The sequence below is a fragment of the Nycticebus coucang genome, chromosome 21, assembly GCF_027406575.1.
Source record: "Nycticebus coucang isolate mNycCou1 chromosome 21, mNycCou1.pri, whole genome shotgun sequence".
NCBI lineage: Eukaryota > Metazoa > Chordata > Mammalia > Primates > Lorisidae > Nycticebus > Nycticebus coucang.
The window spans coordinates 4251975-4278514 of NC_069800.1; the positions used below are offsets into that span (position 1 = coordinate 4251975).

Sequence of the window (26540 nt, forward strand, 5' to 3'; positions counted from 1 at the left end):
AAAGTATAAAATATTTTTTTTCTTTATCTGTGAATTATGACTTTGGCAAATTGATGGAGATTGCATTGCATTTATTAATCACTTTAGGTAGTATTGATATTTTAACATTATTGTTTCTACTAAGTCAGGATATTTGTTTATATCCTCTGCAACTTTTTTGTTCAGAGTTTTATTGTTTTCCATGTTAGAGAAATTTAACTCTCTTGTGTGTAAGTATATCCCTACTTATTTTATTTTGTTTTTGTTTTTATGAATGTTACTTAGTCTTTGATTTGACTCCTGGCTTAACTGTCATTGTTATATAGAAATGGTATTAATTTATGTATATTGGCTTCTTATCCTAAGACTTTGCTTAATTTATTTATTAATTCCAGAAGACTCTTGGCAGAACCTTTGGGGTTTCTAGGTACAAGATTATATCATTGGGAAAAAGTGATGTCCACTTTACCAGTTTGGATACCCTTAATATTCTCCTCTTTTTTATCTTGCCTAGGACTTCTAGCACTATGTCAAAAAAGAGTGGTGATAGTGGGAATCCTTGTCTTACTCCAGTTCTTATGGGCAATGCTTTCAACTTTTCTCCGTTGAACATGTTAGTTGTGTGTTTTCCAAATATGACTTTTATAATTCTGAGACATTTTCTTTCTATGCCTAGTTTGTTCGGGGTTTTTATCATGCCTTGTTTGCTATCCTTGCATATGGAATGAAGTCATCTTGGCGCTTCATTTTTTTTTTTTTTTTTTAGTATGCTGTTTTATTCAGACTGCTAGTTTTTTGGGTTTTTTTTTTTTTGAGGGTTTTTGCACCTGTATTCATAAGGGATATTGGTTTCTACTTTTCTTTTTTTATCATTGTGTCTTTCCCTGGCTTTTGTTTGACTATAACATTAGCTTCATAGAATGAGTTGGGGAGGTTTCCCTTTTTCTCAATATTATGGAGTAATTTCTACGTTATATGTGCCCGGTATTCATTGTAGGTTTGACAGAATTCAGTTATGAACATATCTTGTGCAGGGCTTCTCTTTTTTGACTAGATTTTTCCTTACTGGTTTAATCTCACTTTTCTTTCTTTTTTTTGGTCTACTCAGTTTTCTTTCTTTCTGGTTCAGTGTTGGAGGTTGTGTGTTTCTAGGAACTTTTCTATTTTCTCTCTGTTCTCTAGATTATGTGCATAGCGATTTATCTAGTATTCATGGATGATTTTTTTAATGAAAATTTTGAAATTATTAATGTTTTACTATACATATTGTATTCTCTCAGAACTGAGGGGAAGGGGAAGGCCCCACTCAAGTGAGGTAACAGACTTGCCATCAAAATTTAAATATAACTGACAATGTTATGGTTAGTCCAATATTCCTGAGAATTTGAACATAATTTCGTTTCTGTGAACTTAACAACAAATGCTTATAATTTTTAAAATAATATGTTTGAAAAGAAATTCAACATATCAACATGAATATGTTAGCAAGGCAAACCATCATCCAACTGTATGTCTGAAAATGTCTGTTTTCTACATTATGTGCATTGTGATTTATCTAGTATTCATGGATGGTGTTTATTTTTGCAGTATGTATTTCTGCAATGTTACCCTTTTCATTTCTGATTCAGCTTATTATAAACCATTCTCCCTAGAATTAGGTAATAATCTCCCTGTGGTTTTTATTTGCAACTACCTGATGATTAGAGACAATGAGCCTTTTTTCATGTGTTTCTTGACCATTAGCCTATCTTCAATTGAAATCTTTCTGCTCAAGTCTTTTGCCCTTTTTTTTGATGGAGTTGTTTGATTTCTCCCTTGCTTATTTGCTTGAGTTCTTTGTAGATTCTGGTCATCTGCTCTGTATCGGATGAACAGCATGTGCATATTTTTCCTCTTTTGGTAGGTTGTCTATTTATTCCTTGGCTGTGGAGCAATCATTTAATTTGATCTCTATATATCTCAATTTATGCGTCAACTTGAATTTCATGTAACAACAAAACCCATTCTATATAGAATTAGCAGTTTGTAGTCTTCAAACATCACAGCTTTGAGAACACTCCATTGCTTGATTTATGTTTGTTTTGGTCTTACTGGTATGCAGTTACCACTGCAGAAAAGTATTCATAACTTATTTTGTATAAATAGAAGTCATTTGCTTTGAGTACATACCTAGAAGTGGGAATAGTGGATCAAAAAGTAGGTCTAAAATGCATATGTAGAGGTCTAAAGTATATATAGTATTTCAGCAATCTGAGTCAATTCTGCAAATGATTGGGGTTTATATTCCTACAAAGATATGAACATATACTTAATTACATTAAGTGTTCTGCATAACTTCATAATTTCTATATTCCTTCCCTTCAGGTTTTGTTTTTTCAACAAACAAAGTTTTCATGCTTTCTTAATGCATTTCTTTTTAGTAGGTATGCAGTTGTATTAGGTTAAATGAAAAAGTATTTGGCAGTTCTAGACTGACAGTCACATATTGAAAATGCCTACTACATAGTATATTATGAAGGTTATGTAGACTTATTATAACAGGAAATGTCCTTATTCTCTCCATTTGCTGCTGTTTAAGTTGACAGCTTCTCATCACGATACAAATTTTATTATACTTCTTCAAAAAAAGAAAGAGATAAGTTAATAAAAGTCCATCACATAACAAGTTAATGAACAGTTATATAATCCTATTGGTTGATGCAGAAAAAAGGCATAAAGAAAATTAAACACTCTTTCACATTAAAGATACCCAGGAAATTAGCAATATGGGGGAACATTTCAATTTAATAATGAGAAACAATAAAACACCTACAGCTACCATCATTCTTGTTTGGGGAAAACTGAACACTTTCCCCTTGAGATTGAAGAGTAGACAAGGATACTCACTTTTACCGCTTTTATTCCATGTTGTATGGAGGTGTTAGCTACTGTAGTAATGCACACAGGTGAGAAAGGGAGAAATAAAAAAATCAAAATAATATAGAAAAACTTCTATAATTAAAAAATGAATTCAGCTAGATTTCAAGATACATGGTCAACTCATAAAAATTCATCACATTTCCATATACTAGCAATAAACATTGGAAACTGAAATTAAAAACATAGTACTATTTACAACCCCTCTAAAGATAAGAAAATTCTTAGGTACACTATTAAACAAAATGTGCAGGGTGTGTGTGCTGACTATTACAAAATGTTGATTAAAAAGGCTCAAGGAATGTGTTTATCCAAACGGAGAGACATATTGTGTTCATGCTTGGGAAGACTCAACATGGAGAAGATGTCAGTTCTCCCCAAATTTGGAAACAGATTTAGTTGCAATAACTATCTGAATCCCAAGTTTTATTATAATGTAAGCATGGATAGGCTTTTTCTAAAATGTGTATGAAAAAGTATAGGTCCTAGAATAAGTAAAATCATTCTGACAAAATTGAAAGTGGGAGGGATTATTTTACTTGATATTTAGGCTTACAGTATTACAGTCAGTGCTGTATGAGAGGGGGATTGAGGCATAGATCAAAGGAATAGAAGAGAGAACTTAGAAATAGCCCCAAACCATATGGCCAACAGATTTTTGACATCAGTACAAAGCAAATCAGTGAAGGATAGAGAAACTTTAATACAAATGCAGTCAAAGTAATTGGACATCCATAGGCAGCATAATAAAGCCCCACCCAAGTGTCACACTCTATGCAAGAGTTAAATGATAAAATGCTATGGAAGGGGTCATATATTGACACTTCCATTTAAAACACAAAATATAAACCCTTTAAGAGGTTTATAAAAGAAACACTAAGAGAAAATCTTTAGGATCTAGGTCCAATCAAAGAGTTTTTAGTCTGGACAACAAAAGCACAATGAATCAAAAGAAACTTTTTATAAATCAGACCTCATTAAAATTGAAACCTTTTGTTCTATAAAAGTCCTGATATAGATGTGGATATAGGAAGAAACAAACTACCGATATAGGGAGAAAATATTTGCAAACACATACCTAAAAGACTAGTATCCAAAACAGGTAAAGAATCCCTAAGCCTCAACACTAAAACACAAGGACAAAAGCCATAAACAATCCAGTTAAAAATGAAAACATCAAAAGAGTTTTCACTGAAGAGGATATACAGATAGCAAATAAGAATGTAAAAATACAGCCCACGCTATTAGCCTTTAGAAAAATCCAAATTAAAACCAAATGAGATATCACTACATACCCATCCCACCTATCAGAATGCCTAAAATAAAAAAAAAAAAGTGACAACACAAAATGTTGCCAAGAATGCAGAGAAGCAGGGTCACTCCCATGTTGTTGGTAAGAATGCAGAATGGTATAGCCATTCTGTAACAGAAGACAGTTTGTCAGTTTCTTGTACACCAAACATGTAGCCACAGAATGTAACAATTCTCCTCTTGGCATTTATCTTAGAAAAATGAAAACGTATATTTACAAGGAAACCTGGATATTCATAGCAGTTTCCTTTATAATAACCCCAGAGTAAAAGCTTCAGATATCCTTCTCTGTGTGACTGGTTAAAAAGTGTGCGGTATGTGCTAGTTACCAAAGCTTAGCAGTGAGAAGAGAAGAAGTGTTGACACAAATAACTATTTGGATGCTTCTCTCAGGAATTATGCTTAATGAAAAAGGTTAAACCCAAAGGTTGCAAGGTTATACCGTATGTGATTTTATCTATATAATATTTTTGGAATGGAAAAAAAGTTTAGAATAAATAACAAGTGAGTGATTCAGGGGTTAGAAATGAGGGAAAGATCAGGAAGGAGGGTGGTGTGGTTGGTTATAAATGAGCAACATGAGGTAGCATCGTGTTTAATGTACTGACTTGGGGAGTGGATAGGACACATCTGTACACCTGATAGGAGAAATCAAAGATTGGTGCACTGCATCAAATTCAATAGGCTGAGACATTGCACTATAATCGTGCAAAGTTATCATCATTGAGGGGGACCAGGTGTGACAAGCCGAAAAATGGTCCCCCCAAGTGCCATGTTCTAATCCCTGGAACCTGTGAATATGTTCCCTGGGATGGCAAAAGGGACTTGGCAGATGTGATTAAGTTAAGGATCTTTCAATGGGGAGATTATCCTGCATCATTCAGGTGGGTCCAGTGTAAGCACAAGGTTTTTATAAGGGAAAGAAAGGAGGTAGAAAAGTAAGAGAAATGGATGTGAGGATGAAGTAGAGGCTGGAGTGATCCAGTGACTGGCAGAGACCACAATCCCAGGAATGCGGGTGGCCTTCAAAGCCAGAAAGAGTAAGGGCACGGATTTTCCCCTAAAGTCCACAGAAAGAAGGCAATCACACCATCCCTTTAATTTTAGTCTAGCAAAACCCACCTTAGATCAATGTTCTCTGGAAATTTCAGATAATAAATTTCTGATGATTTAAGCCACCAAGTACGTGGTCGTGTATATCAGCAGCAACAGGAGACTAAAATAACCTGTGGCATCTCCCTATATTAGTCCTTACAGTTTCATGTAAATGGATAATTAACTGAGTAATATTTTCAATTAAAAACATTAGGAATCTGATCTCCAGTATGAAGAATGCCAATTCAAGTTGCCGTGAAGCATGAAAGCTAAAGAACAGGGAGGTAAAAAATAAGAAATTTCTCCTGTTCGATAACACTTACAGTAACATCTAATAAACAGAATGATTTACTCCCGGTACTTGTACAGCTTTCTCCAACTTTTCCTACTTCCCTCCTTCTAGTACAGTGCAATGGTGAAATGTTGGCCCTCACATCAAAGTGCTTTGATCCATATTCCAGCATTACTCCTAGGGGCTCTGAAACATTGGATGGTTGTTCCAGAATTGGAAATAATAACAGTAATATTTTCCAAGGGCAGATATAAACAATTATTTAGGGGAATGTGTTTGTAGTATGTTGGTACCTAGATTGTAGTATTTCCTAAATTCTCCACCGAGACCCCTTAACCAGTCTTCATGCTCTGGGCCTTCATCCTCCAGAATTCACTTTTCCCTGCATTAGACAGCCTTTAACAGTTATCAGTGATCCCTGCAGTGGACAGCCTTTATGGTTCCCAGTGATCCCTGCGGTGGACAGCCTTTAACAGTTCCCAGTGATCCCTGCAGGAGACAGCCTTTAACAGTTCCCAGTGATCCCTGCAGGAGACAGCCTTTAACAGTTCCCAGTGATCCCTACAGGAGACAGCTTTAGTGGGTCCCAGTGATCCCTGCAGGAGATAGCCTTTATGGTTCTCAGTGATCCCTGTGGTGGACAGCCTTATTTTGTCAAGAGTATTAGACTGCAGCACATTTCCAAAAAAATGAATTTCCTGAAAGATAATACAAAATTCTATTTGGGAACATTATCTTATGCATCAAACCAAACTTTGATGTATCTAACAGTCCAGTTCTAAAATATTTGGGAATGGGGCGGTGCCTGTGTCTCAAAGGGGTAGGGCTGTCTCCTGCAGGGATCACTGGCAACCATAAAGGCTGTCCACTGCAAGGATCACTGAGAACCATAAAGGCTGTCTCCTGCAGGGATCACTGGGACCCATAAAGGCTGTCCACTGCAGGGATCACTGGGACCCACTAAAGCTGTCTCCTGTAGGGATCACTGGGAACTGTTAAAGGCTGTCTCCTGCAGGGATCACTGGGAACTGTTAAAGGCTGTCTCCTGCAGGGATCACTGGGAACTGTTAAAGGCTGTCCACCGCAGGGATCACTGGGAACCATAAAGGCTGTCCACTGCAGGGATCACTGATAACTGTTAAAGGCTGTCTAATGCAGGGAAAAGTGAATTCTGGAGGATGAAGGCCCAGAGCATGAAGACTGGTTAAGGGGTCTCGGTGGAGAATTTAGGAAATACTACAATCTAGGTACCAACATACTACAAACACATTCCCCTAAATAATTGTTTATATCTGCCCTTGGAAAATATTACTGTTATTATTTCCAATTCTGGAACAACCATCCAATGTTTCAGAGCCCCTAGGAGTAATGCTGGAATATGGATCAAAGCACTTTGATGTGAGGGCCAACATTTCACCATTGCACTGTACTAGAAGGAGGGAAGTAGGAAAAGTTGGAGAAAGCTGTACAAGTACCGGGAGTAAATCATTCTGTTTATTAGATGTTACTGTAAGTGTTATCGAACAGGAGAAATTTCTTATTTTTTACCTCCCTGTTCTTTAGCTTTCATGCTTCACGGCAACTTGAATTGGCATTCTTCATACTGGAGATCAGATTCCTAATGTTTTTAATTGAAAATATTACTCAGTTAATTATCCATTTACATGAAACTGTAAGGACTAATATAGGGAGATGCCACAGGTTATTTTAGTCTCCTGTTGCTGCTGATATACACGACCACGTACTTGGTGGCTTAAATCATCAGAAATTTATTATCTGAAATTTCCAGAGAACATTGATCTAAGGTGGGTTTTGCTAGACTAAAATTAAAGGGATGGTGTGATTGCCTTCTTTCTGTGGACTTTAGGGGAAAATCCGTGCCCTTACTCTTTCTGGCTTTGAAGGCCACCCGCATTCCTGGGATTGTGGTCTCTGCCAGTCACTGGATCACTCCAGCCTCTACTTCATCCTCACATCCATTTCTCTTACTTTTCTACCTCCTTTCTTTCCCTTATAAAAACCTTGTGCTTACACTGGACCCACCTGAATGATGCAGGATAATCTCCCCATTGAAAGATCCTTAACTTAATCACATCTGCCAAGTCCCTTTTGCCATCCCAGGGAACATATTCACAGGTTCCAGGGATTAGAACATGGCACTTGGGGGGACCATTTTTCGGCTTGTCACACCTGGTCCCCCTCAATGATGATAACTTTGCACGATTATAGTGCAATGTCTCAGCCTATTGAATTTGATGCAGTGCACCAATCTTTGATTTCTCCTATCAGGTGTACAGATGTGTCCTATCCACTCCCCAAGTCAGTACATTAAACACGATGCTACCTCATGTTGCTCATTTATAACCAACCACACCACCCTCCTTCCTGATCTTTCCCTCATTTCTAACCCCTGAATCACTCACTTGTTATTTATTCTAAACTTTTTTTCCATTCCAAAAATATTATATAGATAAAATCACATACGGTATAACCTTGCAACCTTTGGGTTTAACCTTTTTCATTAAGCATAATTCCTGAGAGAAGCATCCAAATAGTTATTTGTGTCAACACTTCTTCTCTTCTCACTGCTAAGCTTTGGTAACTAGCACATACCGCACACTTTTTAACCAGTCACACAGAGAAGGATATCTGAAGCTTTTACTCTGGGGTTATTATAAAGGAAACTGCTATGAATATCCAGGTTTCCTTGTAAATATACGTTTTCATTTTTCTAAGATAAATGCCAAGAGGAGAATTGTTACATTCTGTGGCTACATGTTTGGTGTACAAGAAACTGACAAACTGTCTTCTGTTACAGAATGGCTATACCATTCTGCATTCTTACCAACAACATGGGAGTGACCCTGCTTCTCTGCATTCTTGGCAACATTTTGTGTTGTCACTTTTTTTTTTTTATTTTAGGCATTCTGATAGGTGGGATGGGTATGTAGTGATATCTCATTTGGTTTTAATTTGGATTTTTCTAAAGGCTAATAGCGTGGGCTGTATTTTTACATTCTTATTTGCTATCTGTATATCCTCTTCAGTGAAAACTCTTTTGATGTTTTCATTTTTAACTGGATTGTTTATGGCTTTTGTCCTTGTGTTTTAGTGTTGAGGCTTAGGGATTCTTTACCTGTTTTGGATACTAGTCTTTTAGGTATGTGTTTGCAAATATTTTCTCCCTATATCGGTAGTTTGTTTCTTCCTATATCCACATCTATATCAGGACTTTTATAGAACAAAAGGTTTCAATTTTAATGAGGTCTGATTTATAAAAAGTTTCTTTTGATTCATTGTGCTTTTGTTGTCCAGACTAAAAACTCTTTGATTGGACCTAGATCCTAAAGATTTTCTCTTAGTGTTTCTTTTATAAACCTCTTAAAGGGTTTATATTTTGTGTTTTAAATGGAAGTGTCAATATATGACCCCTTCCATAGCATTTTATCATTTAACTCTTGCATAGAGTGTGACACTTGGGTGGGGCTTTATTATGCTGCCTATGGATGTCCAATTACTTTGACTGCATTTGTATTAAAGTTTCTCTATCCTTCACTGATTTGCTTTGTACTGATGTCAAAAATCTGTTGGCCATATGGTTTGGGGCTATTTCTAAGTTCTCTCTTCTATTCCTTTGATCTATGCCTCAATCCCCCTCTCATACAGCACTGACTGTAATACTGTAAGCCTAAATATCGAGTAAAATAATCCCTCCCACTTTCAATTTTGTCAGAATGATTTTACTTATTCTAGGACCTATACTTTTTCATACACATTTTAGAAAAAGCCTATCCATGCTTACATTATAATAAAACTTGGGATTCAGATAGTTATTGCAACTAAATCTGTTTCCAAATTTGGGGAGAACTGACATCTTCTCCATGTTGAGTCTTCCCAAGCATGAACACAATATGTCTCTCCGTTTGGATAAACACATTCCTTGAGCCTTTTTAATCAACATTTTGTAATAGTCAGCACACACACCCTGCACATTTTGTTTAATAGTGTACCTAAGAATTTTCTTATCTTTAGAGGGGTTGTAAATAGTACTATGTTTTTAATTTCAGTTTCCAATGTTTATTGCTAGTATATGGAAATGTGATGAATTTTTATGAGTTGACCATGTATCTTGAAATCTAGCTGAATTCATTTTTTAATTATAGAAGTTTTTCTATATTATTTTGATTTTTTTATTTCTCCCTTTCTCACCTGTGTGCATTACTACAGTAGCTAACACCTCCATACAACATGGAATAAAAGCGGTAAAAGTGAGTATCCTTGTCTACTCTTCAATCTCAAGGGGAAAGTGTTCAGTTTTCCCCAAACAAGAATGATGGTAGCTGTAGGTGTTTTATTGTTTCTCATTATTAAATTGAAATGTTCCCCCATATTGCTAATTTCCTGGGTATCTTTAATGTGAAAGAGTGTTTAATTTTCTTTATGCCTTTTTTCTGCATCAACCAATAGGATTATATAACTGTTCATTAACTTGTTATGTGATGGACTTTTATTAACTTATCTCTTTCTTTTTTTGAAGAAGTATAATAAAATTTGTATCGTGATGAGAAGCTGTCAACTTAAACAGCAGCAAATGGAGAGAATAAGGACATTTCCTGTTATAATAAGTCTACATAACCTTCATAATATACTATGTAGTAGGCATTTTCAATATGTGACTGTCAGTCTAGAACTGCCAAATACTTTTTCATTTAACCTAATACAACTGCATACCTACTAAAAAGAAATGCATTAAGAAAGCATGAAAACTTTGTTTGTTGAAAAAACAAAACCTGAAGGGAAGGAATATAGAAATTATGAAGTTATGCAGAACACTTAATGTAATTAAGTATATGTTCATATCTTTGTAGGAATATAAACCCCAATCATTTGCAGAATTGACTCAGATTGCTGAAATACTATATATACTTTAGACCTCTACATATGCATTTTAGACCTACTTTTTGATCCACTATTCCCACTTCTAGGTATGTACTCAAAGCAAATGACTTCTATTTATACAAAATAAGTTATGAATACTTTTCTGCAGTGGTAACTGCATACCAGTAAGACCAAAACAAACATAAATCAAGCAATGGAGTGTTCTCAAAGCTGTGATGTTTGAAGACTACAAACTGCTAATTCTATATAGAATGGGTTTTGTTGTTACATGAAATTCAAGTTGACGCATAAATTGAGATATATAGAGATCAAATTAAATGATTGCTCCACAGCCAAGGAATAAATAGACAACCTACCAAAAGAGGAAAAATATGCACATGCTGTTCATCCGATACAGAGCAGATGACCAGAATCTACAAAGAACTCAAGCAAATAAGCAAGGGAGAAATCAAACAACTCCATCAAAAAAAAGGGCAAAAGACTTGAGCAGAAAGATTTCAATTGAAGATAGGCTAATGGTCAAGAAACACATGAAAAAAGGCTCATTGTCTCTAATCATCAGGTAGTTGCAAATAAAAACCACAGGGAGATTATTACCTAATTCTAGGGAGAATGGTTTATAATAAGCTGAATCAGAAATGAAAAGGGTAACATTGCAGAAATACATACTGCAAAAATAAACACCATCCATGAATACTAGATAAATCACAATGCACATAATGTAGAAAACAGACATTTTCAGACATACAGTTGGATGATGGTTTGCCTTGCTAACATATTCATGTTGATATGTTGAATTTCTTTTCAAACATATTATTTTAAAAATTATAAGCATTTGTTGTTAAGTTCACAGAAACGAAATTATGTTCAAATTCTCAGGAATATTGGACTAACCATAACATTGTCAGTTATATTTAAATTTTGATGGCAAGTCTGTTACCTCACTTGAGTGGGGCCTTCCCCTTCCCCTCAGTTCTGAGAGAATACAATATGTATAGTAAAACATTAATAATTTCAAAATTTTCATTAAAAAAATCATCCATGAATACTAGATAAATCGCTATGCACATAATCTAGAGAACAGAGAGAAAATAGAAAAGTTCCTAGAAACACACAACCTCCAACACTGAACCAGAAAGAAAGAAAACTGAGTAGACCAAAAAAAAGAAAGAAAAGTGAGATTAAACCAGTAAGGAAAAATCTAGTCAAAAAAGAGAAGCCCTGCACAAGATATGTTCATAACTGAATTCTGTCAAACCTACAATGAATACCGGGCACATATAACGTAGAAATTACTCCATAATATTGAGAAAAAGGGAAACCTCCCCAACTCATTCTATGAAGCTAATGTTATAGTCAAACAAAAGCCAGGGAAAGACACAATGATAAAAAAAGAAAAGTAGAAACCAATATCCCTTATGAATACAGGTGCAAAAACCCTCAAAAAAAAAAAAAACCCAAAAAACTAGCAGTCTGAATAAAACAGCATACTAAAAAAAAAAAAAAAAAATGAAGCGCCAAGATGACTTCATTCCATATGCAAGGATAGCAAACAAGGCATGATAAAAACCCCGAACAAACTAGGCATAGAAAGAAAATGTCTCAGAATTATAAAAGTCATATTTGGAAAACACACAACTAACATGTTCAACGGAGAAAAGTTGAAAGCATTGCCCATAAGAACTGGAGTAAGACAAGGATTCCCACTATCACCACTCTTTTTTGACATAGTGCTAGAAGTCCTAGGCAAGATAAAAAAGAGGAGAATATTAAGGGTATCCAAACTGGTAAAGTGGACATCACTTTTTCCCAATGATATAATCTTGTACCTAGAAACCCCAAAGGTTCTGCCAAGAGTCTTCTGGAATTAATAAATAAATTAAGCAAAGTCTTAGGATAAGAAGCCAATATACATAAATTAATACCATTTCTATATAACAATGACAGTTAAGCCAGGAGTCAAATCAAAGACTAAGTAACATTCATAAAAACAAAAACAAAATAAAATAAGTAGGGATATACTTACACACAAGAGAGTTAAATTTCTCTAACATGGAAAACAATAAAACTCTGAACAAAAAAGTTGCAGAGGATATAAACAAATATCCTGACTTAGTAGAAACAATAATGTTAAAATATCAATACTACCTAAAGTGATTAATAAATGCAATGCAATCTCCATCAATTTGCCAAAGTCATAATTCACAGATAAAGAAAAAAAATATTTTATACTTTGTTTGGAGCCATAAAAGAGCCTGAATCTTAAGCAAAAGAACAAATCTGTAGGACTCCCAGTGCCACACTTGCAGCCATACTATGAAACTATAGCCTTGTAGTTTAACAAAAACAGCATGGTATTTCTACAAAAATATGGAAATACACCAATGGAACAGAGGACCCAGATATAAAACCACCTACCTTCAACAAAGTTATCTTTGACAAAGCAGGCAATAACATACACTGGGGAAAAGAAGCCTTATTTAATAAATGGCTCTGGGAAAATTGGATTGTTACATGCACCAGAATGAAGTAGGACCACTAGTCCTCACCGCTCAAACTCAGGATATACAAAAGATTTATGGCACAAAATCATAAGTATTCTGGAGGAAAATGTAGAAAAAGCTCTTCTAAATATGATTCTAGGCAAAGAATTTAAGAAAAAGACCCCAAAGGCAATCATGACAAAACCAAAACTGGGATTTGTTTCAGCTAAAAAGCGTCTGCACTGCTACAGACACAATTAACAGATCAAAATAGACAACCAACAGAATGGAAGAAATATTCACAAATGACACTTCCAATAAAGGACTAGTAACTAGAATTTACAAATAACTCAAGCAACCAACAGGAAAAGACAAACCATCTTATAAACAAGTGGGCAAAAAACGTGAAAAGACAATTCTCAAAATAAGAAAAAATGGTCATTAAACATGTGAAAAAATACTCAATTTCATGACCTATTAGGGTAATGCAAATTAAATTCACAATGACATTATCACCTTACTCCAGTTACAATGGAATTTATTAAAATTCCCAAATCAATAGGTGCTGACATGGACACAGAGAGAAAGGCATTTTTGTATGCTGTTGGTTAGAGCGCAAATTTGTAAAACTTCTATGAAAATGAGAATGACGTTTTCTCAAAGAACTAAAAGTAGACCTACAATTTGACCCAGCAGTCCCACTACTAGTTATTTTCCCCAAAAGAAGAGAAATTATTTTACCAAAAAGATACCTGCATTTGAACGATTATTGCAGCACAATTCATTATTGCCAATATGTGGAAACAAACCAAGTGCTGACAAATTCATGAGTGGACTAATTAAATGTTGTATATGTATTCCATGGAGTACTACTCAACCACAAAAAATGATAAATTAATACCTTTTACAACAATCTGTATGGCACCAGAGACCATCCTTCTAAGTAAAATACCTCAAGAATGAAAAACAAACACCACATACAGTCACTATTAAATTGGAGCTAACTGATGAGCTCACATGTGCATAGAAGGAAGTAAAAGTATGTGGAAATCAACCAAGGGAAAGGGGTAGAGGGAAGGAGGCAAATGGACTAAGCCAACCTAGTGGGTACTATGAATACCATATGAGTGATGGGCATACCTATAGTCAGGACTGTAGCATCACAAAAATGATCCATGTGACATGAACTATTTTTACACCAGTAATACGTTGAAACAAAATAATCCATTCATTTTTGTGAAAATATAAAAAAATTTTCTAATCTATTTTCAGTCCATAAATACCCAGATGGGTTTTAAAAAGAATGAAGAAAGGGAGGCTCCATGATGACAGACTAGAGACATTTCTTCATCAGCTGATCTCAGTCAAATTGATGAGCGGAGTCTCTAGGTGCCTCCATCTGGATTGTCCTGTCCAGAAACAACATTGCAAAGGCACAGTGAGACAGAATGGAGCACCAGGAGCAAAACGTTAAGAAGGGTGAGAGGCACGCATGAAAAGCAGATGCAAAGGACTGCAGCAACCCAGGGAGAGAGAGAGCCTGCATGTGGAATCCCTGGGGGATCAATTTTGCAGGTGATTTCCCCACACCGCACCATGGCATTCTGTAGGAGTGGACTGGGAGTTGAACTGAACTCTGGGAGGGCCTGTCCATCCATGCCTGAAGACTGATACGAAACAAGCAGGAATATAGGTCCCACAGGACGTTCAAGTGCACAGAAGCTGGCCTTTTGTTCAAGGGTTGGAGAGAGTATATTCTGCCTCTTAGGGACAAAGCCAGAGGCCTGAACCCAGGCTATCATTTTACTGCCACTGGCTGGGCAGATCTGGTCCTGGAGCCTGTTCAGTGGGAGGCCTGGCAGCCTGGTCCCCATTGCCTAGGGAGACTGACAGGGCAGGTGTGGATAATGCTAAAACCTTGAGCTGGCTGACACCCAAGGGAGCCAAGCTTGGAGAAGCCTCACAGTATCCCATTATGTTAATGCTTCTGACTCCAGCAGTTGGAGCTACCCCAGGGCTGACTTCCTTGAACACATGGGCAGAGGTGAGCAGATTATGCCTACGACACCGCTCCATCTGTGGCTGCAGGGAACTGTTTGGATGGCAGAGTCTTCCCTGCCTCCCCACCTCATAGTCTGGCATAAGCTTCAAGAATTTGCCTCTACCACCCCCATGGGGATTCATCTCTCATACAGTTAGCTACCAAGCCCAGAATAACATCAATGAATCAGGAAAACAAGACTGGATCTCTTTGGCAACTAGCTGATAACATCCTACCTCTACCACATGCAGAATACAGAGTACTGGGTTCCCCCCCCCCCTCTTAACCAAGAAGTGCCACGTATTGTCATTAGGAAGAAAAGGTTTTTTCTTTTTCTTTTGCTTTTCCTAATCCTGGAGCATTACTTACGGACCATGCAATACATGTATTTTTGATTTTTTTCCTTTTTTTTTTTAACTTTTTTGTTTTTTTCAACTTTATACTATTTCTATTCTCTTCTCCATTTCTTTTTCTTTTTGTTTTTTTTCTACTTTTCTAATCTTTCTCTCATAAATCCCTTAAGTAACAATCAAGATAATCTCTCTCTTTTGAGTGTGTTTTGTGTTTGGTTTTTTGGAAGACCATTTCTAAGGCCTCCATGGCAGTGTTGCAGCAATGGTCTGGCTCATGGTGGCCTTCAACACCTGGATTTGGAAATCCCTGCTTTGACCTCCTGAGGAGTTGCAACAGCTGTTCCTCACTAAAGTTCATGTTTTTGTTGGTTTGTTTGTTTTTTCCATATTTGATGGAAGTAGGGTCTCACTCTGGATAAGGCTGGTCAGAATCATCTAACTTTGGGTAATACACCTGCCCTAGAGCTGCCAGATCACTGATAATTGCTGGTATGCTTCACTATGCATGGCCTGTTACAATTATCATCATTAGCTTTCTTCTTTTTATCTCTCATTTTCTCATTCTTTTACTCTCCTTCCTTTTCATTTTTTAATCCTTGTACCAAAAGACAACTTTTTTTTTTTTTTTTAGAGACAGAGTCTCACTGTACCGCCCTTGGTAGAGTGTCGTGGCGTCACACGGCTCACAGCAACCTCTAACTCTTGGGCTTACGCGATTCTCTTGCCTCAGCCTCCCAAGTAGCTGGGACTACAGGCGCCCGCCACAACGCCCGGCTATTTTTTTTTTTTGTTGTTGTTGCAGTTTGGCCGGGGCCGGGTTTGAACCCGCCACCCTCGGCATATGGGGCCGGCGCCCTACTCACTGAGCCACAGGCGCCGCCCAAAAGACAACTTTAATCTCAAAGCACAGAAATAAAGAGGCTTCAGGACAACTAGGAAGTGCGAAAAGTTAAGTAGGGGAAGGAAATAACAAGAAGTAACAACACATGCAGAGGATCCAACAAATAAAAATTATATCAAGTTGAAAAACTAGAATAGACCAATCCTGCAAGGGATTACCAAGCTGCTGTCAAAGATGAAAAGACAAAAAGAATTTAGATTATAGATGTCCAATGTGATGAAGAGAATTAAAGGGCAAGTGGAAAGTCACCAAACAGAAATAAAAAAAAACTGACCCAAGAAACAATCAAAAGACATGATGAAATTAGAAAAGAGTTCAAAGTATTGAAGGAGTCATTCAAGGAGTTTAAAATGCAACAGAAAATTTCAATAACAGCATAAACCTTGAAGAAGAAAGAATCTTAGAACTTGAAGACAAGGCTCTTGAGCTAACTCACTTACTTAATGAGGCAGAAAAGAGGAGAGTAAAGGTCAGGTGTGATGGCACACACCTGTAATCCTAGCACTCTGTGAGGCCAAGGAGGGTGGATTGCTTGAGCTCACAGGTTTGAGACCAGCCTGAGCCAGAGTGAGACCTCATCTCTAAAAATAGGCATTGTGGCGGGCGCCTGTAGTCCCAGCTACTTGGGAGGCTGAGGCAAGAGGATTGCATGAGCCCGAGAGTTTGAGGTTCCTATTAGCTATGACACCACGGCACTCTACCTCAGGTGACAAAGTGACAGTCTATCTCAAAAAACAAAACAAACAAATCCAAGAGAGTAAAAGAATAGCAATCTTAGAGAATTATGGGATTTTATAAAGTTTATAAACATACAAATTATAGGCACAGAAGACCTATTGGAGGATATCATAAATGAAAAATGTTTAAGTATTACCAAAGATTCAGAGAAAGTCCGTTGAGAAATATCAAAGCCCAGTTTATCTCAATTCAAACAGAGCATCTTCTAGACACATTGTAAAAAACTTGGCCAAAATGAAATAGAAAATTTTGAAGGCCACCAGGAATAAGCACCAGTTGACCTACAAGGACAATTCCATCAGAGTGACAGCAGATTTCTCAGCTGAAGAACAACAAGCTAGGATAGATAGGACTCTCATTTTCAATATACTCAAACACAACAACTCCCTGCCTAGGATTCTGTATTCTATGAAACTAAGTTCCATATTCAATGGATACATCGAATGTTTTCCTTGCAAGTAAACGTTGAAGAAATTTGCCACTATAAGACCACCTGTCCAGGAAGTATTCCAGAGTAATATTACACATCGAACATAACAATGTACCACAAGCAAAGACACACAGAAATTAAAGGTCATAGCCTAACTTCCTCAATGGTACAAGTGATAAATGTAGGTGGCAACCTTCACAAAAGACAAACACAAATCCATCATAGTCAAGCCATAGTGAATGGCTTGAATTACCCACTGATGAGACACAGACCAGATGACTGGATCAAAAGCACAAGCCAACTCTATGCTGTCCTCAGGTAACATATTTAACAGCTAAGGACAAAACAAGACTCAGGTTGAGAGATTAGAAATCAATATTTCAGGCAGATGGAAATCAAAAGAAAGCAGGGGTCACAATTTCAAGATACACTGGGCTTCAAACCACAAAAGGTAAGGAATGATAAAAATAAAGTACTCTATTTTCTTGTCAAGGGAACAATACCAGAAGACATCTCAATCCTAAGTCTTTATGCACCCAAATTAATTAAATGTTTCCAGATTTACAAAATGAACTCTAACAAGTCTGAACAATATAATATCCTATAACAGCATAATTTCTGGGGACTTCACACCCTATTGACAGAACTGGACAGACCCTCCAAACACAAACTGAGCAAAGAAACGATCGACTTTAACATGACTCTACAAAACATACCACCCTGATATTACCAAATACACATTCTCCTCATTAGCTCATGAATAATTTTCCAAAACTGACCACATCCTAAGACACAAATCAAACCTCGCCTAATTTAAAAGAATAGAAATTATACCTTGTAGCTTACAGATTACTATGGAATCAAGGTCGAACTCATTTCCAACAAAACCTTTCATTCCCCAAATCATAAAAACTAAATGTTCTTACGCGAAAGACAACTATTTCAAGGAGAAAACAAAGGAGAAAAATCATTAGATTTGTCTAACAAAATGATGATGAAAAACGTCTGGGATACTGAGAAAGCAGTCATAAGAGGGAAATTTATTGCATTACATGCCCACAGCCAATAATTTGAAAAGCACAAATCAACAATCTAATGCATCATTTCTAGGAACTGGAAAAGAAAGCGCTATCCAATCCCAAACCTAGCAGAAGGAAAGAACCAAAATCAGAGCAGAAGAAAATGAAATTGAGAACAAAAGAACCATTCAGGAGATTAAGAAAACAAAGAGTTGGTTCCTTAAAATAAATAAAATTGATAAAAATAAAAAAAATTGATAAAACTTTGGCTAGTCTAGAAACAGAAAAGTAAGATCTCTAATAACCACACTGAGAAATGAAAGAGGGAAAATAACAATAGATGTCGCAGAAATACAAGAGATTATCTCTGATTGCTACAAAAATTGCTATGCCCAGAAATTTAACATTGTGGAGGAAATGGACTAATACCTGGAATCATACTACCTACCTAGACTTAACCAGGAAGAATTAGAACTCTTGAACAGACCGATATCAAGCACAGTAATCGCAAAAATAAAGTAGCTTCTAATAACGACAACAAAAAGTCCTGGACCAGATGATTTTACACCAGAATTTAAACAAACATCCAAAGAAGAGCTCATACCTATGCTGCAGAATCCATTCAAAAACATTGAGAAGGAAAGAACACTCCCAATTCATCCTCTGGAGCAAATATCTTCCAGATACCAAAACCATAAAAAGGACCCATTAAGAAAAACACACGCACACCCCCCAATTTCACTAATGAATACAATCCAACAATACTCAAAATCCTAGCAAATAGAATACAGGTGTGGGACGGCGCGCTGCGGCGGGTGTCAACGGTCCCCACATCAGTCTCACCTCACCGGCTGCCGTGGTGACAACCGCTGCGGCTCCCCGGTGCCTCGCCGCCTCGGCCTCCAGCAGCCCCGCGTCGCAGCCAAGTCTCCGCCTCCGTCAGCCGCCGCCAGCCCGACTGCGCGCCACGTGACCGCGTCACGTGACCCAGCGCTGTGAGCTGTGCGTCTGGGACCTGTCCAGCCGGCCTGACCGCGCGCGACGACCGTTCCTGGCGCAGCATCCATGCCCCGCGCCACGCGCTGCCGGCCGGATAGTTTGGCCTCCTCCTCCCGGTGGACCTTCAGTTCCCGAGCCCTCCCGGGAAGCCTCAGCTGGCGGCGCCGGACCCTCCAGCCTCCGCCGCGCCTCGTCCAGATAGGCGCCCTGGGTCAGCGGCTGCAGTCGCTTGGCCTGCTGTAGCCGTCCGCCTCGGCCTCCCGCAGGGCCTGGCTCAGGCCGCGCAGCCGCCACACCAGGCACAGTACCGCGCGCACCCGCGCGCGCACTTCGCCTAAGCTGGGCCTGGCGTGAGTGCGCTGCAGCACCCGGCAGGCTCGTCGCGGGGTCCCGAACACCGCCTCCAGCCACTGCCGGTCGCGCAGTCTCTGGAGGACCACGTTGGCGTCGGTCCCCGGGAAGGGCCGGCACTGGGGCTGCGGCGAGTAACGCCTCCTGGCCCAGGGCCACTGTGGAGCCCGCGCTGGCCTGAGGCGCATCGGCCGTCCGACGTGCGCGGGGACGCCGTCTTCCAGCGCCGGGTCACGTGACGCGGTCACGTTGTGGTTGTGCGCAGTCGGGCAGGCGGCGGCTGACGGAGGCGGAGAGTTGGCCGGGACGCGGGGCTGCTGGAGGCAAAGGCGGCGAGGAACGGGGGAGCCGCAGCGGTTGTCACCACGGCAGCCGGTGAGGTGAGACTGACGAGGGGATCGTTGTCACCCGCCGCAGCGTGCTCGGGCACTGGCGCCGTCCCACACCTGTATTCTATTTGCTAGGATTTTGAGTATTGTTGGATTGTATTCATTAGTGAAATTGGGGTGTGTGTGTGTGTGTGTGTGTGTGTGTGTGTGTGTGTGTGTGTGTGTGTGTGTGTTTCTTAATGGGTCCTTTTTATGGTTTTGGTTTCAGGAAGATATTTGCTCCAGAGGATGAATGTTTTGACCTATTAGGAACATGGAATACTTATTTGGGGGAAAATGTAATCTTTTAAGACTCCAGAATGTGGGACACCTGGCTAAGGTCAAACTTCTCCTAGAGCCGTGTAAAAGACGTTTTAAGGTGCTGCTAATCGGTGCTTATTAGAAAAGCATATGTTACTCCTGTTACACTCTCCTAAATCTGGAAAAAATGGAAATTCTTTTTCACGTGAGAAAAGGGCAGACAGATTTGATTTTTTTCCCTCCTCTATGTTGGTACTCTAATGTCACAGACATCAGATCATCTATTTGGAATCCAATTAGTGAATATTGAGGGCTCTGATCTTCCCCTAGTAATCCTGAAAACATGACTGTTCTATATAGCAAGGATTTAACATGGATTTTCTAGCTGGCAAGTGTGCCAGAAATATCAGATTATCCATGACAACAGAAGCTTCCCGCTTTCCCAGCTGGGATCCTCCAGGACAGAAACTACCTGCTGTCCTTATTTGACTTTTTAGAAGCGCTGCACGAGGCCCCCAGCCAGATGATTCCAGGCCAGTGAGCTAACACCCTGGTCTTGTTTCCTGAGGCTTTCTGGTCGATTTATATCAAAGGTGTGACTGAAAACCTCCCACCTAAGACAGTTTTTTCACTTTGGCTGCTAAGTGTTTTCTGTCTTCTAGGAGTGCCTGAGATATAACTGAAGATCTTCTATTTCATTGGGTTAAAAAAAATAAAAATAAAAATAGAACAAAGTCATATCATTGAAACATTACTTGCTTCATTTTAATTTTACAAGCAATTCTCAAGTTTCTATAGTGTATTTACTCTCCAAAGGTGAAAAGGAAATGCAAGTGATTTAGAAACTCCTTTACACTCAAATTAGAGAGGCTATGTTCAGCAGTGAAAAGGAAGTCATCCTGTGATTGAAGTGATCAAGATGAGTGGTGGGATAAACAGGGAAGTTTCCTGTCAGTAACAGAGGTTGTATTTTATTTTTTAAAAATTCTTTACTAAATCATAGCTGTGTATATTAATGCATTGATGAGCTACAATGTGCTGATTTGATATACAATGTGGAATGCTTACATCTCGCTCAAGTTATATGCTTTAAACATTGTCAGTTAAATTTTCCGAGGTCACACGATATTCTCATTTTAAAATACTGTGGGACATGTCTGTGGATCCTTCCACTGATGGGTAGAGTAGAATGTATAAACAAAAGGGCTGGGACAGTAAGAGGGAGATTATCAAGTGAGACTTGGCAGGATCTAGCTTGATTACCTTAGAGATTCATAACACAGAACAACAGGGTCCAAGAGCCTCTGTGAAAAAAGACAACTGTATTCCACATTTCTGACACCCATCCATTGAAGTGACACACCACGAAATTCACCTGGCTATTTCCATTTTTACCTTCCCTAAAAATAGAATTTCCCACATGGATGTGGTGATATGTGTCTCTAGAAACAAGATTGAACGCATCAACTTTTACTTCTGGTTTGGAACTAGTATACAGTATTTCCAATCAATTAACACTGAAATGATTTGATTCTGACATGCAAGCTGAGTTAAAAAAAAAAAAAGTTGAATAAGGCATAAGTCTCAATAGAATTACATTTATACTATCTTATAAGGTCTAAAGGGACAGAGAACTCCTAACTCTGCTTTTAAGATAGGAATAAATGCTGATAACAAGACTGAAAATAAATGAGAATCTGCTAATGTAGTAAAAAGGGAAAGAGACTAAGACGTGTCTCTAACAAAAGCACCTGGAAAGTCTTCCAAAGGAGATAAATAAGGCTGTGAAGAGGAAAAGAATGTTGCCTCTCTTGTGAGTGGGTTTCTTTTGTTTGTGAATTATATTGCTTCAGAGAGACTGGGGGTGAAGCCTACATCTTTCCTCTGATTTTATCAAGACTTTTAAATATTTTAAACACGTTTTAGATTATGTAGAGTTTGAAAAGGTGGTAAGTGGGAAGAAAGCTAATCTCAATTAGAGGAAATGCTAGTAGAAGTAAAAGAATTGTTTAAATTATATAAATTGTATAAATTATAGAAAATAATCAGGGCATAAGTTAGAGAAAATTTCCTGTGTGTGATTTCTGTAGCACCCCTTGTAAAGCCTGAATAAGGCCATCCCTGGGAGGGTGAGAGTGAAAGAGGACCGGGACACTGGAAGGGTAAGAGGACAAAGCACCAATCAATGTGGACGAATTCGGGTGTCGGGCAGATCAGCTCTCTAGCACACACTGACATCACCAGCTGTGTGACCTCAGCTGCGCCGCTTACCTCTTAAGCCATATCATCTACACCTGTGAAAAGGAGCCCATACCCCAGAGGTTGTTTGGGAGTTAACATAGTGCTTGAAACACCCTTATCACAGTGTGTAGTAAGCTCTAAAGGAGTGGTGGGTATTATTACTGCTATGTTTACCACTATTCTGATCCCAGAAAAGAGGGGGCCTGTCATGTAAAAGCTGATTCCCTTGGCTACAGGTTTGAGGTGAATTGTTTGTAAATATTTGCTCCCTTGACTATCTCTGCAGTCACAAGTTTAGATTTGGTATCTGTGTGGCTGTGGATGCATCAGAGGGCAGACAAGAGAAGATCGTGAGGGGCGGAAGATTTGCGCGGTTAAACTAAAGGTCTTATTACCTTTGCTCATACCCGTTTACTACTTTGGGCTGTGTAAACTATTTTTCACACACTAGAAAAACTACTGATCGTTGGTAAGAGGGTTTGTCACTTCTTCATGACCGAGTGTGTCTTTTACCCAGCTTCCCTTCGCTTACTCTAGAGAAAGCAGCATTGTTTAGTCAGTTTACTGAAAAGAGAGAGGTGTGCTGAGAAAAACTAAGTCCTGCCTGAGTTGGGATCTGATAGCTTCCTAAGTGAGTTACCTTTTGCAAGTCACGTAGCCCTTTGGAGCATCCATTTCTCAAACGTAAAATGCAAATTAGTAACTTCTACTTTCCAGGTTGTTGCAGATAAAATGTTATATTGGATGTAAATCTAAGTGTTGAACAAATTCCAGCTCCCTCTTGGTTCTTCTCCATCAAGAAACAAAACAGCAAGAGCCCCTTCACACATGCTAGACAAGCAAACTCTCAGGGATTGAGGCCATTGTAGGGCTGTCCACACATTCGGTGTAAGAGGCGACATCTCTCAGCTGCAAGCTGTTGCTATTTTCCCTCAAAAATTCATAATACTTATTGGACTTATGGGTAAATACCTTTTCTGATAACGAGACTGGTTCTAAGGATGAATGGTTCTTAAAACTCAGAGAAGAAATAATAGCAAATTGGATTTGGAAATCTCTGTCTTATTATGATTGAATTTGAGAAAGAGCCAGATTATTTTATTAAATGCTACCTTTAGAAGGATGGAAAAATATAAATCCTAAAAGCAATTTAGAGTTTTCATGGCATTGACCACATTCTTAGTTCTTTTGAGTTCACTTCATGGTGACAGTGAGAAATTTTTTCAGGATCAACACTGTTACTTGATTCTCAGTTGACAGCTGGGATGTTGTTACGTGTGTCTACTGCTTTCAAGAAATTCTTGACCTACTTTAGAATTAGTTTTTCCAGTAAATTTGACCTTTAGTGATTATCTTAGCCCCAGATCTTTCTTCAGATGATTCTCAAAGATAAAATGTGTCTTGACCAGGCTTACTTTAGTTTAGTCAGGCATGTATTTTTTTCTTTTTGAAATTATATCAATCAAAAAATAAAAATGTGATCTTAAAAATTAGGGGGAGTTTTCTGTTTGTGTTTTATTTTGTTTATATTTTTAGAAAACAGGTTATGTTATATTATTTCTCCATTATTTTGTTGTTTTCATTTTTTCAAATTAGATTCTTCTACCAGAGTATATTGGAGCTGAGTGCTAGAATATGATAAGCTACAATTCATATTATAATAAATGCTTTATTTTATGTACATGTATATATTTAAGAACAAAAATAATGTTTGTGATTAACAGTTTTATTCCAGAATTTAGCATTCTTTTAAAAGGCTTTCCCCATTATTTGGCTTATTTTGAGGACTTTAACTTTAACACATTTGCATGTAACAATATACCCAAGGGAGATTTGGGCTAAAAATTGGTAGAACTCAAGTTTCTAGTATCTGCCCTGAGCGCCAATCAACCCCATCTAAGAATAAGATTCAAAAGAACAGAATCTTTTGGAGGTAAATTTGAGAGAGAGAGCTGGAGAAATTGGCCAAGGTTTATATAGCCATACAGAATTTAATTGAACAAAGAAAACAAATGACCATGACCAAGGGCTTATATGTCAAGCACTATATTCTGTGCTTCCACATATTTAATTCAGTTAAATTCTCCTGAAAGTTTAGATGTTTAGACCCAACTTTATGCCTTCAGAAATAACAAGATGAGATAAACTTCAAAGATCACAACATTAATAAGCAGTGACCCTAGTTTAGCAATCTAGATCTGCGATTTCACAGCTCCTGTTTTTTTTCCATATTATCTGTGAACTGTGAAGAAGCTGCTTTTATGCTGTTCTCTATGCTGTTGCAATCTATAAAGAAGTTTTGTAAACCTGCAATAACATTACAGGTTTTTAGTTGTTTTTGTCCCTAAACATGCTTGCATTCACTGATTTATTCTCTTAAATATTCATTGAGCACTCACTGTAACTATTTCACAATCTGGCACTAAATGAATGACACAAAGTCCCTGATCAGGGCACTTATGTCTTGCTGTGGGTGTACGGGCTTCTTACTGTAATACACAGTTCCTTCCTTAGGACCCCCAAATTTCAAGTGCCTGGAATAACAATTCCAAGTACAGCTCAAAGTTAGTTGAGTGATATGTGGGAGTCTAAGCTAGTCTAGCTGCTTTCAGGAAATTTCTCCCAGAAAGTGGTCTTGAGTTCTGTTGCCACTTTCTTTCTTTCTTCTTTTTGCTTGGAATGTGGGTTTACTGGATGGGACTCCATCCTGGAGAAAAAGGACGAGGGCCATACCCTCAGGGAGGCACAGCAAGAACTTGGAAGTAGCCCTGCTTTCAGACAATGAAGGAGCTTCCAGAGTAGTTCTGGACCACTCACATTTGGATTGTTTAGAAAAAGACATTCAATTCTATTTCATGTGGATTGCTGTTACTAGCAACTCAGCCTAATTTATAATAAAACATTATGTTTTGATTTTCAGTTAATTTTATTGTTTTTCATTGCTCAGAATGCCCAGAACGGTCTTAACCCCTTCTATACACTATAGTTATGGCTAGAGTTTTCTCAGGAAAACATTATGTGAGCTCCTGGATCCACCTGTATCTGGATTGACCCTCTAGATTTTTCAGTTTTGGTAACTAACATGTTCTCTTTTTTTTCCTTCTTTTTGCCTAAACCAATTTCAGTTTGCTAGGGAAAGAGTTTTGACAGAACAATATGCATGTGTTTATTTATTAATGCATGTATTTATTATTTAGGTAGTGACATGATATATATTTATGTTACAAACATAGGCCAAAGATTGATGAACATATAAATATACCATGTAGTGATATACCACTAGTTTTCCCATTTTATAGGTGAAAAATCTGAGCTGATAGATTACTCTCAATTCTCAGGATTCCTTAAGTTCAATTGCAAATTGCATCTATTTCTTCCATGTCATCTTACTCAGTATACATCTAAATGTGCACTGGTATAATGCAAGTTCTATTTTCACTTTTATGAGTTGTACTAGTCTGGTTATCCTTGAGAGGAAAAATATAAAACCTAGTATATGTGAAGATAAAAAGAATTCTGAATTATCATCCTCTCTCCATTATTTACAATTATATTGAACATTTGAAAAGTAGAAGAGAGAAACACCTCATGGAACTCAGTTTCTTCCTGGTGCAGAACTGATTCCTTGAAAATCCTTCCTAATATGTTATCTTGTCTGGGCTTAAAAGCCCCCAATGTTTTGGCTTTTATCAAGTCCCTTGGAAGATTATATCTCACACAGAAGTTTGGAGCATACCAAACAGTTCCTGAAACCCAAAGTAAGCTCATTTATTGCTGTCACTTGTGAGACTTTGCCGCTCAAACACGGCTCTTTTATCCCCCCCCCCACTTCATGAATGCCCTCGCTGACTTCTGGTTCTCTT

The 26540-nt window shown here is 38.0% G+C and overlaps 1 pseudogene; it reads right to left on the minus strand.

The window, feature by feature from the left end:
* The window catches only part of LOC128574187 (plakophilin-4-like), a 127871-nt pseudogene that overhangs the window by 86057 nt on the left and 15274 nt on the right, over positions 1 to 26540 (minus strand).